Source organism: Bactrocera dorsalis, chromosome 6, assembly GCF_023373825.1.
Source record: "Bactrocera dorsalis isolate Fly_Bdor chromosome 6, ASM2337382v1, whole genome shotgun sequence".
Lineage (NCBI taxonomy): Eukaryota > Metazoa > Arthropoda > Insecta > Diptera > Tephritidae > Bactrocera > Bactrocera dorsalis.
Window position 1 is genome coordinate 28,458,869 of NC_064308.1, and position 14,971 is coordinate 28,473,839.

General features: G+C 35.0%; 1 protein-coding gene across 1 annotated transcript in view; it reads right to left on the bottom strand.

Annotated features, from left to right (window-relative positions):
* LOC125779273 (uncharacterized) overlaps positions 1-14,971 on the bottom strand; it is an 854,525-nt gene that overhangs the window by 58,479 nt on the left and 781,075 nt on the right. The gene's annotated exons all lie outside the window — the stretch shown is intronic.

Sequence of the window (14,971 nt, forward strand, 5' to 3'; positions counted from 1 at the left end):
AAACTGATTTGACCTTATCATTGTGGCTACAGACCTGGCAAATCAACAACCGACCAGATATTCACGATGCGCCAAATCTTGGAAAAGACCCGTGAAAGGAGAATCAATACACACCACCTCTTCGTCGATTTCAAAGCTGCTTTCGACAGCACGAAAAGGATCTGCCTTTATGCCACGATGTCTGAATTTGGTATCCCCGCAAAACTAATACGGCTGTGTAAAGTGACGTTGAGCAACACCAAAAGCTCCGTCAGAATCGGGAAGGACCTCTCCGAGCCGTTCGATACCAAACAAGGATTCAGACAAGGTGGCTTCCTTTCGTGCGACTTCTTCAACCTGCTGCTGGAGAAAATAATTCGAGCTGCAGAGCTTAATCGAGCAGGTACAATCTTTTATAAGAGTATACAGCTGCTGGCGAAGGCCGAGTACATTGATATCATCGGCAACAACACCCGCACCGTTAGTTCTGCTTTCTCCAGACTGGACAAGGAAGCAAAGCCAATGGGTCTGACAGTGAACGAGGGCAAGACGAAATATCAAACAAACAGTTGTCGCGTAACTGTTGACAGTCATAACTTTGAAGTCGTAGATAATTTCGTTTATCTTGGAACCAGCGTAAACACCACCAAGAATGTCACCCTGCAAATTCAACGCAGCATATCTCTTGTCAACAGGTTCTACTTCGGACTGAGTAGGCAATTGAGAAGCAAAGTCCTCTCTCGACGAACAAAAATCAAACTCTATAAGTCACTTATAATTCTCGTCCTGCTATATGGTGCAGAGGCTTGGACGGTGACAACAACTGATGAGTCCACGTTGCGAGTTTTGGAGAGAAAATTTCTGCGAAAGATTTATGGTCCTTTCGATGGAACGATGAACTGTATGAGATATATGACGGCATTGACATAGTTCAGCGAATTAAAAGACAGCGGCTACCTGGCTAGGTCATGTTGTCCGAATGAACGAAAACACTCCAGTACCCGCAGGGGGTACTATGGGGTTGCTCAAAGTCAAAGCTGCATTGCCAGTATTCAGCGCTTTAAAAGTAAGATACTAAGGACTTTAGTTAATGCTCCTTGGTACATTAGATCTGCTGACCTGCATATTTCGTTGAAGTGAATTGACAAGAGGCAGGTGGAATTGATATCAAACCACTGGAACTGAAGTTTGCCTATTTCCAATTCTTATGGAATACGATGTAAAATGTCTTCGGCAATGTAATTTTGTTCGTATTCCAAAATTGACGCGGATTTGAAGGCTGATATGTCGAAATGACCATCGCGAAAAGTGTGCGAACTTCAGTGGCATGCGAAGTAGCTATCCAATCGTCCATCGTTTGATTCCATTGATTATCATGTTACACACACTCTACCATTCACAGTGCTCAATGACACAAATGAAATTGAACCACGTACATTTATCAATAGCAACCGAAGGCATTACCAATCGTCGTTTTTCGTATGGATTATGTAAATTTGTCCTAAGTAATTAGTTGAGAACACACCTGGATGTCAATCTACCGGTTGGCCTTGCTTTCTGCGTAACTATTTCTTCGACGATGCATTCCATGTATAATATCAAGGCATTTCCGAATAGAGCAATGTTCTCGCAAACGAATCACTGACGCAAGTTGAGAAAAAACTCGTCAGTGTCAATGCCAATGTTGTTGGAAGTGTTTCCGCTGGCTGTACTGTATTCTCTAGGTTGGAAAACACTCTTTAGCCATTCTCCAAATTAACTGCGAGACGCACAACAGTCGGAAAACGTTCATTAATTGCAAAAGTAAATATCTTACAAAGCGCTTTATTGCAGTTCACGTATCGATCTTATCGTTCAAGACCAATAACCGCCATGTTGCTCTTTTGGTGACGTACTTACAAACGTATTTTATCGATTACACCAAACTGCAATACTAAACATTGATATGAGTTTTGAATGTGAATTAGACAACAGTGTAGAAACGATCCATATGTTGTCGACTTCGATATTCACTACTCTAAGTTGTATGGTCGTCTGATGAGCTATGACGATAGAGTGGATATCCATCATTTCCAGTTTACGATTCCGAAAGAAAAGCAAGTGGATATTGTTTCGTGCAATTATTGTTAGACATACAAACCGAAGTGGGATTGTGTGTCCGCAAGGTCCATGAACCATATTGGTTTTCATCACTTCGTTTAATACTGGATCTTTCTCTGCATCAGGAATTTCCGCAGAAATAATTTCATCAATTTGATCTGGTGGAACCACTATCCACCATCCAAAGAAGAACATCGTAACTGTTGTTTGAAAAGTCGTGCTGTGACAACGTGACCATCTCTTGCTGATTGACCCCGATCCATAATTCCACACGTACATACATATGTCACCGCATCTAGGGAGTACTCGTTCATGTGCCTTGGCGTTGATGCCAAAAAGAACACCGACCGATATAAACGGGACCTCTTCGTGGCTTCGTAACAAATTTCAATCTGTAATTGATCACTTCGTTTGAAATACGCATAAACTTTTCACTGAATAATTTTCAAAATTTTTTATTTAAATAGCCGTAATAAAAGAGCAAGCGACCGAAATTGAACGATTCAAATAACTTACAAATCAAAATATTCAGAAAAAAAGGAAAAAAGAATTGTATGAAAAAAGTCAATTTTTGGAAATTTCCAATTTTTCGACTTTTTCTTATGAAAAGTTTTTTTTTTTATTTCTGAACCTTTCCAGATCCACAGCGAACAACTTCTGAGAATTTCATGAAGATTGATTTCGCCGTTCTCGAGCCTTAGCGTTACTAACAAACAAACATTCATTTTTACTTACATACATATGTACATACATATTTACAAAATAAAACGTTTGTATGGGGAAAAGAAAAGGACTGTTTTTAGGCGTTTTCCGCCAACTTTCGTAATTTTTTTTTACATAATAACCTTCTCCTAATAATAACAAATACAACAAAATAGAATGAGTGAAATCGGTCCAGCCATTCACGCGTGATGTTGTGACAACGGAAAACGGGTTTCATTTTTATATATGTATATAGATTGGACTTTTAATATACGATGAAAATATATTTTTTGTTGGTCATTTTGTGGTTTAATAAACCAACTGACTTTGGAATTTTCAAGACTTAATAGAGTCAAACAAGACTGTTAGCCCTCCGTTAATAAATATTTTAACTCATTTTTAATTAAAAATTATCACTACTATGCATCCGATTGCAAAGTGTTTCAACAAATAGATTTAAGTATTGCATTTTCTTTAATTTTCATTGGTAAACATATTTTATTAGCAATCTTGAACGGTGACCTCAAATTCCACTGTTCACATATAATAGGCGTGTTTAGTTTGACCAGCAAATTAATCTATTAGCTTATATCGTATGGAAGACTTACCGTATCTCAAATTTAGGACTTGAGACTGTATCACAGTACGGAATCGCACGCTAAATTTAAAATTTTAAGTTAGAGACAATTTTTGTGACTTGAGACGATTTTGCTATTCTGTAAGTGACAGTCAAAAAATCTATTACATTTCATCATTCAGAGATATTTTTACACTTGAATGAAAATAATTATGTCGATAACAAATATTAAATTTTATATAACATAGTCAAAAAACATAATTATCAATAAAAAATATAAATATAAGTTAAAGCACGAGTCCGATTACTTTGGCAAAGGGGTAAAAAAACCGAATTTCCGTATAAATGGGGTATGTACGGGTAGGGGGGCTTCTCCAGAGGAGGAATTTGAGCTGCTTACAATATATAAAAAAACGACAATCGATTAATATCTATGATGATCTCTATTCAGTTTATTCAAAATGGCAGACAAGTGTTCTTTTAAGTTTTGTGACCTGCTAACTATCAGGTCTCAAGTTTGATGCAATGTTTTGCGACTAACGCTGAAGACTGTTTAGTGAATAGTAACTAGTCACAAATTGAGACTTTACCACAAAATGTCTCAAATAGAGACTAGAGAGTGGTTACAGAATTCCGCTATTAGCCAACATACAGCCCTATTCTGAAAAACCTCTCAACTGAGTTGACAGGAAATATTTGAGAGATTTCTTGTGAGGCTATTCTTGCTTAAACCTCATAAGAAAAAAGCTTAAAAAAGCTTAAAAAAGTCACCACGTGAGGTAAAAAGCTTTTTGCTGTCAAAAAGCTATTTTAATAAAAATAAGCAAACAAAAATGGACACACAAATGGATAATCAGCACATGTAAGTAATTTTGAAAATTTTAAATATGTATATATATATATATATATATACAATAATTTCATATATATAATAATTAAATAAGTAATAATAAAAATGTAAAAAAATAAAAAAAATGAAATAAAATAAAATGAATTATTTAAACATATGTAGATGTCTTTTTATTCATTCTTAGAGGAAGTAAAATGTACAGAGACAGAAAGTAACTTACATATATGTATATATGCATATATTTATTTTTACAGAGGATTGGCTCATATAGAGCATATAATTATTACCAACGCATTTTTGCTAAGAGCCATGCCCGTAAAAATACAAACACGCCAGGAAACGCAGAAAACAGATATATTCGATTTCTGCCAGGGGCGTAACTATAGGGTGGCAAGTCGGCAAAATGCCACGGGCCCCAGCCCGAAGGGGCCCCCGGTCAGAGGAAATCTCAATTCCCAACATTTATTATTACACATACACATTACTTAAGTAAAAAAAAAGTTTTGTCTTTAATTTATTTGTTACCTTCTTAGTTGCATACACAACTAAAAAAATATACCTAGGTATTAAACTTTCAATGCATTAGTAAAAAAAAATTTAACCCAGTTTTAGAAAGAATAGTCAAAATCCAATTACTCGTAATAATTTCGGAAACATGTGTGGACAAACATACCTCAAAAATGTGTATATTGGTTTACATTTATATTCACTGGACATGTCTCAGGGTGTCTCGCTGAGACTAGGTATACTGCCGGCATTAAAATCAGTGTTGCCGTTTTAGCGCATTTCGCGCTAGATAGCGCAATTCAGCAACTCTTCAGCTCTTTTTTTCTCAATACAATGCGCTAAAAAATATTTTTCGGAATCTAGTAGAAAATTGTAAAAATTATTGACGATCGTAAATTTAAGCCAATAAGCTAATTGCCAGAGCAGTAAAACGTTAGGAAAATAACGAGCTGGGAATTCCCCAAAGGATTTAGTATTCCCCGACCACATTAAAGTGTTATGTTATGACTGTCTCTGATTTTACTAACAGAGTTCAATTATAATGATACGTCATCAGTTGAAAGTTCTTAAGAAAAATTGCCACACTTTTATGTTGCCTGAACACGGTTTGAAGAAAATAACTAAAACTGTAAAAAAAAGAAACGGTATCTGGTGAAGGCACACCAACCGCACCCGAACGTAATGATGACCTGAAAGATATTCAGTTATTTAATTTAGTTGATTTTGATAAATGTAATAATGGTTAAATAAATTCACATAAAAACACATCTTCTCTTATTGCCATTAAGAATTCACAGCTAAAATTTAGCGCAATTTTGAAATGAGTTTGGTGTATTTTTTTTTTCTCAAACGGCAACACTGCTTAAAATTTATGTTGGTAATACTTGCTGATGACTCACGACAAATTTGTTTGACAAATCTGTTTGAAGACGGTTGAGCACTCACGACAAACCGATTTGACAAACTTTATTTCCATTGTGTGCTTCGCGGAGTTAACATGTCTGATAATAACGCGAATGATGTAATTGCGCTACTAGTAATACACCAGTGCATGAAGCGAAAAAAGCCAAATGCAAAAGAAAAAAAATAATGAAGAAAGAATGGATGAAAGAGTGGTTATGTGAGAGATATAAATTCAATGGAGCTGAATTTTTCCACGACTTATCTTTTTGGCATTTATTCTTATAATTTTCACTTTTGCATTGCCATAAGGTCGGTTCATTTTTAAATAATTCAATAAACTCTTCCAAAAAATTTTTGCTCACGCTTGCCATTTTTGTATCCGCTGATGTTTACTCTGCAAAAATTTCAAGCAACTGACCAAATGTTTGCAAACCACGCCACTCACGACAAACGAATCCACAAATCGGTTGTTAGTTTTTGAAATTTGTCGCAAACCTTCAATCCGTTTGACAACATGCCCACTCACGACAAAAACCACCTCAAACTCAAACAAATTTGTCAAACAAATTTGTCGTGAGTGGGCCGCTTTACGCACGAACTCACCAAGCTGTTAGCAGTTTATTGTTGTAAGAATTGGTTGTTTGTTGCAAGTGAGGATATATTTAATTAGTTAATTGTGAAAATAGGTTGACGATGTCTACTCGGTAAGAATTTTATTCTAATATTTAAAATAATTTATACTATTACAATTATTTTAATTTTTAATCTACCCATAAAATTAATCATTTACATCGGCGGTAGGTGTCGGTAGTAAAGTTTGAAATCACAAGTTACGAAATTATTATTTAAAATAATGATTCTCATCGCGCATTTCAAAATCAATTCACTATTTTGACATTCGTAACCACCAAAACTATTTCGGTACCTATGTTCATCGTTCTTTCAAAACTTACAAAATTTGACACTTGAATTGAACTTTGAACAATCGGTGGACTTTCGTTATAAACATTTTTACGGTCGCTTTTTTGGCATTTGTTAGCAATTAAGTAGATTTTTCAATAAATAAAAACTATAGTATTATTACAAACTTTATGCGGTTTTGTTCTAGAAAGTATCAGAGTGGAAGCGAAAAACGAAAGCGAAAGGAGTGTGAAGAACAAAATAAAAAGTTACCTAAAATAAGTCAGTACTTTAATAATCAAGATAGTATACAAGAAGAATCAACGCGCGACGGAAAGACAGAAAATGATGACATAAGTGGCAATATCGCAGGGCCCGATAACAGTGAATATTTAGATTCAGAGCAACCACAACCAGGTACGAGCAAATCTTTAAATGAATCATGTTTGGCCATAGAAAAATTAAAATCTTTACCGCATGTTACTGATAAAGGTAACTTTAAAGAACTCAATGATCAAGTAAAACGGTTTGTGATCGAAAACGGACACTGTAAACCAAAAGGCCCCTTTTTAAGGGATAGTAACAATAGATCTTTCTTAGATAAATATTATTACACTGTTTCTAAATCTGGCGTAAAGTTAGAACGTACATGGCTGTCCTATTCTCTATTGCTTCAAAAAGCATATTGTGAACCAGGTTGGTTATTCGCAAATAGGGCATCTTAAAATATACAAAATATTTGGATGGAAGGCTATGATGATTGGAAACATATTGTGGAAGCCATAGAAAGACATGAGACATTGAAAGAACATTTGCATTCATGTTTTGTACATCGACAGTGGCAGTTACATGGAACACTAGATGAAGAGCAAGAGTCCATTATCAAGAGAGAAAAAGTTTTTTGGCGCCAGGTACTCACTAGATTCCTTGATGTTACTCTGACACTTTTAACCTGTAATTTAGCTTTTCGTGGCCATAAAGAAACGGTATATGGCAACGATTCTGGTCCAAAAGGAAATTTTTTGAGTATTGTTGAGTTATTAACCAAATACGATCCTATTTTACAAGAGTTACTAACAAACCTAAGTGCCAGATTATATACTTAAGTCCAAAAATACAAAATGAGCTCATTGCTGTTCTGGTTCAAAAAGTGGAAAATGCTCTGGTAAATGAAATAGTCACCGCACCGTTTTATTACATTTTGTTTGATACTACTCAAGATATTTCCGAAACATATCAATTGTGTGAACTTTACCGTTACTGTGTAATCGAGAAAGATGAAAATGGAACTCCAAAGACGCTAGTAATTAAAGTCATTTTTAGGATTTTATGAGGTTAAGGATCAAACTGCCTTAGCAATGCCCAAGCAGATAATAAAATCCATAAATGACAAAAGTATTTCTCTGAATAAGTGCCGTGGACAAGAGTACGATGGAGCTAATACCATGAAAGGTACTTATGGCGGAGCTCAAAAACTCATAAGAAATATAGAGCCAAATGCAGTGTATGTCCATTGTGCTGCTCATAATTTAAACTTGGTAGTAAATGATGCAGTAAAAGAGGTCATAGAAATACAAACATTATTCGAAACTGTGCAACAAATTTATAATTTTTTTGGCCATAGTATTAGACGATGGAATATATTATCTAGTTTTATATCTGACAACAAAAAAGGAGAAACCGTTGTATCATCAAATTCAGTAACATTAAAAACAATGAATCCAACTAGATGGGCAGGACGCTTTGATGCCATGTTTGCTTTAAAGGTTCGATTTGTTGATGTTCAAAAAGCGCTAACAAAAAGCATTTTATCAAATTCCAAATCAGATGAGAGAAATGAAGCTATCTTGCTAAAGAAGAAGGTAGAGAACTACAATTTTATTATGTTGCTGGTTTTCCATTGCAAAGTCTTACAAACCATAGACGCGGCTTCTAAAGCACTTCAATCTAAAGCCATCGATCTTTCAAATGCTTCAAAGCGTTTGCAAGTCTGTCTAGAAGAACTTGAAAAGTATCGACATGAATTTGAAGATTTAAAAACGTAAGCAAATAGTATTGCAGTTAAATGGTCTATAACCCCTGAATTTCCTAAAACTCGTCAGAGAAAAGTGAAACGTCATTTTGATAAAATTTGTGAGGATGAACGTCTCCAAGATCCTGAAAGCTTGTTTAAAGTGAACGTATTCTATCGTGTATTAGACATCATCATTAATCAACTTAGATCGCGTTTCCTTGGAATGAATGAAATTGTTTCCAATTTTAGTGTCTTGCAGCCTGCCACTTTGCAAAACTTGAATGATACTAATTTATTGGAAAAGGCTTTAGCATTTGTCCATTTATATAAAAAAGATATATCTATGTCGTTTTCCAAAGAAATTCTCAGTTTTCGATCCTCTTTAAACACGAAATAGAAAGGTCATCTTCTATAGGAGAACTTGTTGACTTTTAATAATAAAGGATCATTTTATATCTTCGAGCTTTCCTGAAGTGTGCACTGCATTTCTGTTATTTCTCACCATTCCTGTAACTACGGCTAGTGCCGAGCGATCATTTTCCAAACTGATAAAAACTCATTTAAGAAATTCTATGGGACAAGAAAAGTTAAGCAATTTGGCTATTCTATCCATTGAAAATTCTATGGCCCGAAATTTGAACTTTGATGATGTCATTAACACTTTTGCTGAACAGAAAGTCCGAAGAAAAGAATTTTAATAATTAAAATTGTGTACTTAAAATAAAATTGTGATTTCAGTTCAATATGTACTTTAAATTAGGTACCTTTAATTAAAAGTGAATAATTAGAAAATCAAGAAATTATAATTATAAAGTTTGTATGTACCTACTTCACGTAGTGATTTATTAGTTAGTTAACTCTTACAAATAAAAGTGTATAAATAAATATTATAAAATAAAAAATACTATTGTTGTTGGTTCAGCTTTTTTATATATTGGGGAAGTGGGAGCGCAGGGGGCCCATTCGATGAATTTGCCACGGGCCTCGAACGGTATAGTTACGCCACTGATTTCTGCATATACAAAGAACAGTTCCTCCATGCTCAAATACTTTTTAAAAAATGTAAAATATTGATTTAAAACAAAATAAACACTGATATTTTCTATTATGATGGCTGCTTTCACACGTCACAGATATTTGTGAGAATAGTGAGGATTTGAGCTTTTGAATTTTCTCCAGAATAAGGTAACCCTCACTACAGTGAGAAACATCACTGTAGTGAGGTTGCTGACTTTTGTGAGGGCATGAGAATAGGGCTGATAATTTCGTTGGCTTGTCATAAGCTTTCATAGCTTGTATATTGGACTAGAGACATTGCCGGTTAAAATGCTTTTTTCATTCACAATAGCTATGATTTTTCCCAAAAAAAGTAGTTGGCAATGGCGACAACCCTCATTTTGACAGATAAAAATGTAAACAAATGAAAAATATATAAATGAAAAGTATAGAAGTGCGCGAAATGGAAAATTTTATAAAAGATGCGGTGGGAAATGTTTAGTATCGCGCCGGTTTAGTATCGTTTATGGAGAAAAACAGGGAGGGGCTACCCCCCTCACGCCCCCTTATTGGAAAGAGGAAGGATCGAGCTTTTTAATAAACCCCCCCCCTCGACCCCCTAGAGCCCCTATAGACCTGTAGGGAGCCCTTTAAAAATGACCAAAAATCAGTGTTTTTGCTCATTTTTCCATACAAACTGAAACCAATGCAACCCAGCCAACATTTTTGTATGGACAAGAAATCAAAATAAAGAAAACCAAAATGTTTCAGTGCAATGTATATATGTATGTACATATTTAATTGCATCTATTAATGATACAAAGGGATCCGGGGTGACCGAAGTACTTTCGTGTAGTACTCCTTTTTGTGTGGGCGGCCTTCGGCCGCGCTTCAAAAAAATAACCCTGGTCGGTCCAACACCGGGGTGTATCAGATTTTTTTCGCATAGAACTCCTTTTTGCATTGGCGGCCTTCGGCCGCGCTTTAAAAAAATAACTCTGGTCGGTCCAACACCGGGGTGCATCAATTTTTTTTTCACATAGAACTCCTTTTTGCGTGGGCGGCCTTCGGCCGCGTTTCAAAAAAAATAACCCTGGTCGGTCCATCACCGGGGTACATCAATTTTTTTTCGCATAGAACTCCTTTTTGGGTGGGCGGCCTTCGTCCGCGCTTTAAAAAAGTAACCCTGGCCGGTCCAACACCGGCTACGCCATCCACAGTATTTTAGCATTGAACACCTTTTCGCGTTCACTTCATACATTTATTGCTAACTGGGTTTAATTTATTCCCTTTTGTTCGTACTTTCTCGGCAATTTGACAGTTCAAATTAGGCAGTCATTTTGGTTTTTCGCATTATTGAACTCAATGCAGAAAAAGGTGTATTTTATTTAGAGATTTACAAAGAAATTAACAATCTAAAGTAATTAAAAACATTACTAGTGCTTTTTATAATTCATAAGTAATATTTACATGTGCGTGAAAATGTATCCATAATTGGTTTGGTACAATGCACAACAGATGAAAATACACTAGCATATATTGAGAAATTTGCAAAAAATAGCATTTTTTAAAGTGAATTTTTGGAAAAATTTGTGAACCGATTTTTATAAAATATGTTTTAAAATAAAGTTCGATAATTTAAGCATACGTGCGTGTATAAAATTTTCAATTTGGTTCTCTCGTTTAGGTACAGTGAGCCAAAATTAACCGTCGCGATACTAAACCCAACCCGATGCGGTAAGTAGGGTTTTTAAATTAAAATGAAGACAAAATTAAATTTGTGTGTTTTCCAGTTGCTTGGTACTATATACAGAGAACGTATATTTACAGAGAAGGTCCAACAACGGACAAGCGTATGAACTGTCAAAAGCTAACAAAATGTGATGAGCGTGTTTCACCACAGCTAGCTAAGAAGGAGAAACAAGTGGCGCGTGAACAGAGCTGAGCATTCAATGAAAATTATGCTCAGAAATATACATCCTTATTACAGACGTATGTTATTCTTTTGGATATAATTATATACGTTTACATGCAATCATATTAATTGATATAATTATCATTTTGCATATTTTTCTGAATGCATGCAAAACTGATAACATTCTAATAAAATTATGCAATTTTCAAAACTATATTTGTAGTTAATGTGCGAATAAGAGTTATTTATTAAATATTTATAGTGTTTGATAATATTATATAATTTCATATAAATATGTATGAACTAGCTGGCCCCGCAGCCGTTGTCCTGCGTGAAATTATGTGTTTTGAAATGAAAAGAAAGTTGAATTTATCATTTCATTTTTTTTTTTTTCAATGTAACGCAGCTTGATAAACAAAATTTTTTGGTTTCTGTTCCGGTGTACAGAAAAGATGGCTTTCCAACTCGTGTGCACGCCACGTATATCTAGCCGTGTGAAAAACATAGAATTTCCAAACTTATTGCACACACTATGCGACTATCCTTGTGTCCTGTTGAGTGTCATCTCAAATGCAATTTTCGCTGGAAACTGAAATGGCAAATCGTTGGAACTCAAAGAAATTCGTTGAATCAAGCATTCAGCCCTTTGTATTCGATAGCTGCGTCACAATCAGTCGGGTTCCATTACATAGTTTCGGCGCTTGCAGATTGCCAAACATAATAACGACAAATCAAACTTTGAGACGCAAATGATGCGGTGACATACCAAGCCTCTCCAAAGAATTTAGAAACTCCACTGGATAATTCACGGCGACGTCTTCAATGGAAAACGATCGGTCGATTTGTATGAGCGCAAGTCTTCCGGAATTTGACTTTGAATCTTCCAGTTTAAGTCAAGAACATCTGTATTTTTTGGCAGTTAATATTGCGCGTGCATTTAAGGAATCATAGTTAAGATAATTTGGCCAATGTCCGAAGATTGGTGATGAGTTCATCTTTCGTGAATTGATAAACCGCAGATGGAATTGATATCAAACCACCGGAAGCATCAACCGGAATTGACCCATTTCCAATTTTTAGCGAATACGATGTAAAATGTCTTCGACAATGTCATTTTTGTTCGTATCTCATAATTGACGCGGATTTAAAGGCTGATATAGTGAAATGATTATCGCGAAAAGTGTGGGAACTTCAATGGCATTCGAAGTAGCTATCGCATCGTCCAACATTTGTTTCCACTGATTATCGTGTTCCAACAATTGTAATTGCACACACCATACCATTCACAGTACACAATACGCCGCGTACATTAATCAGTAGCAACCGAAGGTAGAAGCAATCATCGTTTTTTGGGTGGGTTGTGTAAATTCATCCTAATGCATTAGTTGAGAACACACCTGAATGTCCATCTACTGTTCGGTCTTGCTTTCAGCGTAACTATTTCTTCGACGATGCATTCCATGAATGCAAGGTATTTTCAAATAGAGCAATGTTCTCGTAAGCGGATCACTGACGAAAGTTGAGAAAAAAACTCGTCAATGTTAGTTTTGTTGTTGGCGGTGTTACCACCGGCTGTAATGTATTCTCTGGGCTGAAATAAACTCTTTGGCCAATCTCCATATTAACTGCGAGACACACAACAATCGGAAACCGTTCATGAATTGCAAAAGTAAATATCCTACAAAGCGCTTTATTGCAGTTCACGTATGGACCGTATCGTTTAAGACCATTAAGCGCCATGTTGCTTCCCTTGGTGACGTACTTACAAACGTATTTTATAGATTACACCAAACTGCAATACTAAACATTGATATGAGTTTAGAATGTGAATTAGACAACAGTGGAGAATATAGTATGATCCATATGTTGTCAACTTCGATATTCACTACTCTAAGTTGTATGGTCGTCTGATGAGCTACGACGATGGAGTGGATATCCATCATTTCCAGTTTGCGATTCCGAAAGAAAAGCAAGCGGATAGTGTTTTGTGCATTTATTGTTAGACATATAAACCGAAAAGGGATTGTAGTGTCCGCAAGGTCCATGAACCATATTGCTTTCCACCACTTCATATAATACTGGATCTTTCACACGTAAAGTTTTCACTGAATAATTTTCAATTGTTCAATTCACAACCTGTCGTAAAGCATCGTAAATCGTAATAGTAATAATTTTTCTCTTGAATAGCCGGAATAAAAAAGCAAGCGATCGAGACTGAACTATTCAAATAATTTCCAAATCAAAATATTGAAAAACAAAACAGAAATTGAAAAAAAAATGTTTTTGGAAAAAAGTTACTTTTTGGAATTATCCAATTTGCCGACTTTTCATGAAAAGTATAAGATGTTTTTATTTCTAAATCTTCCTTAATCCACAACGAACAACCTCTTAAAATTTCATCAATATTGGTTCAGCCGTTCTCTTAGCGTTACTAACGAACAAACATTCATTCGTTCGTATGAGAAAAAGAAAAGGACTGTTTTTAGGGGTTTTCCGGCAATTATTCGAATAATCCCTGAACCTAAACGAATATTTTAAAAAAAGAATTATCAAATTTCGTTCAGTCGTATTAAAGTTATGAGCGTACATACATTTTGGCGATTCATTTTTACATACATACATATTTATATAGACGAAGATGTAAGGTTGTTTGTATTGTTTTTTTTTTTTTGAAGAAATGAAATATTGAAATGATTCCTACAAACATGAATTTTGAACAAGTGCTTATGATTTGAAATATAATTTTTGTATTTATGAGTTGTATTAAATTTTGACATAAAGAGATAAAAAGTATCCTATGTCCGTCTCCTGGCTCTAAGCTACCTCCCTACCAATTTTCAGCCAAATCTGTTCTGCCGTTCTTGAGTTATAAGTGATGTAACTAACACGACTTTCTTTTATATATATAGATATGGTTGTATATACATACATATGCTATATACAGTTAGTCACATAAGTAAGTATACACCAGCTCTGTCTTTACAAATTGTTGGAATTACCGCATTTCTCCAATATAAGTATATTAAAAAAAAAAAATTCCAGGAATTTGCGTATTGGTATGCGCTTTTATAAGCACACAAATTTAACTGTTAATTTTAAAACCCGATAGGCGCACATGGCTTTGTTGGTAATGAGAATGAAATTGACATCACAAAAGTTAGTATACAGAGTGACTTGCTCGGTGAATATATGTATCTTATTTCTGGTTTTGATTTACAAAAGTTTAAGCAATTTAAATAAACAATAGAACGTGAGTTTAAACAATTGAAGAAATATATATTTTTGAATTTATGACATAATTTTCAGCAATGGCACCGAAAGGAAAAGAGATTTCTGACGATTTGAAAACTTTGATAATAAAACATAACAAAGAAAATAAATCTTTACGTGAAATCGGTCGTTTAGTAGATAAAAGTTTTGCTACAATACAAAAGATCGTTACTAAGTATAAAACTGTGGGGAACATAGCAAATAAGTCGCGCTCCGGTCGCCCACGGGTCATCAGTCATAGGGAAAATAGCTTAATTG